The sequence below is a fragment of the Toxorhynchites rutilus genome, chromosome 2 (genome assembly GCF_029784135.1).
Source record: "Toxorhynchites rutilus septentrionalis strain SRP chromosome 2, ASM2978413v1, whole genome shotgun sequence".
Lineage (NCBI taxonomy): Eukaryota > Metazoa > Arthropoda > Insecta > Diptera > Culicidae > Toxorhynchites > Toxorhynchites rutilus.
The window spans coordinates 297,922,159-297,927,583 of NC_073745.1; positions in this window are offsets into that span (position 1 = coordinate 297,922,159).

The following is a 5,425-nucleotide window of genomic DNA, read 5'->3' on the forward strand; positions in this document are numbered from 1 at the left end:
CACATTTAAATAAAAGCATATGAAAGTGTTTGGTATAGTTTGCCAAATACACGGCCCAGACAGAGAAAGAAATATTTTGGTTCGTGTTCTTCTTTATCCTCTTAGAAAACACTTTCCAACTTCATGTTATGATGAGGTGTAATATTATCACGCTTTTCAATAACAGCACTGGCAGTTATATGGATAGCGTGGTCGTGTGAAATCGCTTTGCATTCCAGCCGGCCTTGGTTCGACATTGACGTCGTATGGACTTTTTTTGCACAATCCCTAATGAAATGAGAAAAGGAAACAGAAAGAGATGTCTGCTCGCATACATACAAACCATTTTTAAGCTTTTAAAACAGCTCATTATTTGCGCTACTCCCTCCAGCACACGAAATGGAATCATTTCTGCCAAAGATGAAATGTTTTCAGCCAACGCTAGTTTGGGAGTAGAAGCTTTCGCCGCGGAACATTGCGAAATCTTATTGTTTTGACAAAAAACACAGCATATTTAGAGCGAGACATGTTAGTTATTCTGCTTTCTATCGATGCGATGCTTCCTCAAGTAGAATTTAAGCAATTTCGAATTGTTTCCCGAATTACTCTCATAATGTACAGCCAATAAGTGAAAGAAGTCTGGGCCTGATCACGAACGTCACTTCACGGTGAAAACGAAATAAAGTGCATATAACCTTTCATACAAATCATTTCGTTTTCACCGTGAAGTGACGTTCGTGATCAGGCCCATTGACTTCTTTCACTTATCACGCGGTTCATTTTTGAGCAGCATTCCTTCCAGGTTCCACATGGGCAGATCAGATGGAAGCACAAATTCATTGATCATCAAGTCGTTTTCACCACCCACTGGACACAAGCCCACCTCTGATTCTTCACCGCTAGGACAACTTGCAACAACGTGGAAATCCTAAATCTCTCGACATAGACGCGCTAAAATCTCGCAATTAATACTAAGGAAAATACCAGAGTATGGAAAATTTCTAATTGATGGCGCTGAACCACACTTCTTTTTCAGCCTAGAACCTGTTAAATTTTAATTGGTGCCGCGAAAAAGAGAACTGCATTACTCAAGGACGACGAATTATGAAAAGTGGCGGAATATATTGCTACATACCTGGAAACCTGAACAAACAGCTATTTTCAGAACGGAAGCCAATGGTTTCAACTGAAGCATTGGGGAGCGGTGCTATATTTTCAACCTATCGTAATCACCCGAACACGAACCACGAAAAGTTTCTATGGCCACGAAGAATGATCGAGTAACAGAAGAATTTAATATAAACTAGCTGACCCGGCAAACGTTGTTCTGCCATATAATTTATTTCTAGAGAATATTTTGATTGGTAAACATAACGAATACATTTCAAGAGAGTTTGTTTTTTTTTTTCAAAATATATATTTTTATCAAGGCTCATATGGCGTTAGCCTCAATATTTTGACAATTTTTGTCTTACAACTATGTTAGTAATATGTAACCGATTACTCGCGGTTGGCTCGAGGTTAGTATTACAAAGATTCTCATAATTGGGATGTTGCAGTCTCCAGTACTCTGTAAGGTGGCCGATACGGGATGCTTCCTATTGGGGTGCAACTGATCATTAATCAGCGACGCCCCCTAGTCTGTACCTCATATCAATCGTGGTACATCTCTCTTGACTCGAGGAATAGTCACTGGGCGGTACAATCTTCAGCTCGTGTAGAGTTGTCATGAGCGGTACAACCTCTTGTTGAATGTTCAGTGGCCTGCACAACCTTCGACCTGTGTATCAGTAAAGAGTATGTGTATGTATTGCCGCGACTAAGTAAAAGTTTATCGATCGTATAGGAGGGATATGATACAGGGATACAACGGAGGAAACAGCATTAAACGTTGACATCGGCGTTTCTGACGAACTGGTATAGATGAAGCAGAAGATCAGGATCGCGGTTACCTGGGCTACCTGATCCCGGACGGGGATAACCGATTGTCTGCCTAGTGCCCTCAATGCTCTGGAAAACTGAGAGCGGGCAGCATGGAACCGGATACACGACCAGACAACATGCTCGATGTCGTGGTAGCCACCACCACAATCATATAGATTGTTTGCTGCGAGCCCAATGCGATAAAGATGCGCGTTTAGGTTGTAGTGATTGGGCATAAGCCGAAATATCACGCGAATGAAATCACGACCTACATTCAATCCCTTGAACCATGCACTCGTCGAGAGCTTAGGGATAATCGTGTGTAACCAACGATTGAACTCATCTCCACTCCACATGCGCTGCCAACTTACGAGTGTGTGCTGACGAGGAATGTGGAAAAATACTTTATAAGCAATTTGCCTTTCAAAAAGTGTGCCTTCTAAAGCGCCCACCTTAGCTAGCGAGTCCGCTTTCTCATTCCCCGGAATCGAGCAATGAGAGGGAACCCATGCTAAGGTAATCTTGAATAATTTTTCGACCAAAACACTCAATAGTTGTCTTATTCTTGTAAGGAAATAAGATGAGCGTTTATCAACTTTCATTGAGCGGATTGCCTCTAGTGAGCTGAGACTGTCTGAAAAAATAAAATAATGATCGATGGGCAATGTTTCAATGATCCCTAGTGCGTGGTATATCGCACCCAGTTCAGCGACATACACGGAACAAGGATCTTTGAGTTTGAAAGAGGCACTGGAATTTTCATTGAAGATGCCGAAGCCAGTGGACCCGTTTATGAATGAACCGTCAGTAAAGAATATTTTATCAGATCTAACTTTCCCATATTTTTCCGAAAATATCGACGGAATAACATTGGATCGTAGATTATCTTGGAGAGTTTGAGTTTGATCTTGAGAGAGTTTGTATGCGAAACATAAATATGCGTACCTCTTTTTTTCGAACTTCGCTTTTTATTTTAAATATCCTTATTCTATATTAGGGGCTTAGAATGCAAGGGGTTTAAGTGACTTGATCGATTTCTCTTTATCGACTTTCTCTTTTGATCATAACTTAACTGCAAACACATTCCCAGCTTATTTTTTCAATGTGGACGATAGGTCAGAACCTCAATTGTCGGTTTCTATAGCAAAATCAAATTGGAACGTTTTTGTGCGCTGAGTTATTCACGAAAGAAAAAGTTGATGAAGAGAAATCGATCAAATCACTTACACCCCTTGCATTCTAAGCCCCTCATATATAAGATATGCGTAGTAGTTTTTTCGAATTTTTCTATTTATCTCAAATATCTTCCAAAGTATTCTATCATTCTAATTTGGGTGAATACAAACTCATAAAATATATTGACCACGCAGATCTGATCAGCCATTCTCCCGTGATGATGAGTTATACGTACGTGAGAAAATCCTTCTTTCATATAAAGATATGCATAGTAAATTTTTTCGAATTTTTCTAATCATCCCAAATATTTTTCAAAGTATTCTATCGTTCTAATTCGAGTGAAGACAAACTCAAAAAATATATGGACCACGCGGATCTGTTCAGCCGTTCTGCCGTGATGATATTCGTACGTGGGAAAATCCTTCTTTTATATATAAAGATAACCTAGGATGTCAATACCTTACTAACGCTTTCAGCATCAGACCACATGTGATTATATGATACATCTCTCTGTCCCATAGTCGCATATGGAAAATAGATGGACAATTCTTCGCTATTGCTAGAAGCAGTGAAACAGATACTAATGTCAGTACGAAAGCTACGACAAAAGATTGCGTTGAATACTCATAATCAAAAAAAAACAGTTAAGAATTTTCATAATAAAGACTATAATCTTTGTTTCAGAATGGAATTTGTTTCATTATATCTCATTGAACAAATGAAACAAAATTACAGTAACTGTTGAAGTTGGGAAAGTAAACCAGAAGGAAGCTTTGTTATTATATTTGTCGTGTTCATTGCTTTCTTATGTTACGAGCTCCGACCAATAGAACTGATGGAACCAGAGATTCCAATATTCCTGATTTCTCAGAATTTTCCAGAATTTTTGACACGTTTCCTGGTATCCTGCAAACACTTAATTTTGCTTGATTTTCTAGAAATTATTCTGTCAAAATTATCCTGGAAGGAAATGAAAACTGTCATAACAGCTCTCTGGTACTGGTAGACGAGCAGACGAGCGCTCGTCTCGTTTGTTTTGCTATTCCAGATGACGAGCTCGACAAGAAACAGACGAGTAGCACGTCTGGCTCGACGACCGTTTGGCCGCGCTCGCCGATGAATCAGGCGAGTCTTCTAGTTTGTTTGATGTGTTTGTTCACCTTGTTGATTGAAAGCATCGGTATTCTGCTGTTCCGCCTTCATCTTCAAAAATTGTTTCACGGCTGAACTAGTATTGCAAAAGCAATGTATATTTTCAACTGCAACCATCAAATTCAATTCATTAATTGCAAAATTTTACAGGTTTTCAAATCGGCATTTTCCAAACAACACAATCAAATGTAAACATTGAACTCCAGGGATGCCATGGCTGTTTTGAATATATTAACACGGCACAAAAAGTCTCTCACATTATATTGGACGAAAATTAATAATTCAAAATGCAGTTTTGTGCGTTTTTGATAAGTCAATGTTCTTCCTATTGTTTCACATTTTACAATAATGCATTTCATTCTAAATCTATTTAAATGTTCCGAAATTTATTGCTATGATTGTGAAAATACTAGACTCCGTTATTGTATAACTGTTAATGGAAATACATGCATATAGATTCAAAACTTTTCTTGATAAATCGTTGATTAGGTGAACAAACATTGGCCCCAATATATCCATAATAACAAAACGTCTGAGTGATAAAACCATATGATGGTAGAAAAAATGTCAATAGAAACAAAAGATATATTAAACTTATTTTTTTAATGATTTGAGTGTTTTAGCTCTGAAGAAAGAGTATCGATTGATCAATTCTAAATATGTTTGTGGTTTTCCTGTTTTCTTTCAAAATAATACATGTCCTCACATCTGACATCACTGATCATACCGAGAAAAAGTGACAGAAGTCTCTCCAGTCTACCAAATAAAACATTTCAATAAAATTCGTGTACTGGAATAGGGTATTTTGCTCGTCTCGACAGTGACTGAAGCCGAGACGAGACGAGACGAATTGCTCGTCTCGTTTTCTGGAATAGGGCCCATATTTTGACCGGTCCAAAAGTCGTAGTAACGCACTTGTAAACGACTCTGCTAAAAAAAATCACAAGAGGAAATATCGCATGAGCGTTTATTCGATCGTCCTGAAATAGCCTTTAGTCGACATACCGCTATTATTTTCTCATCGATTGTCGAGACCATTTCACAAGGCAACCTAACTCTAGCAAACTACTATATTTTTGTTTTGTTTTGACATTTCGCTCACCTGTGTAGCGATCCGTAAATAACACGTCCCCGCTGGATAACTTTAGTGTCGTATATCGCAACCAAAATCATAAAATTGTTGTTCTAGTAACAA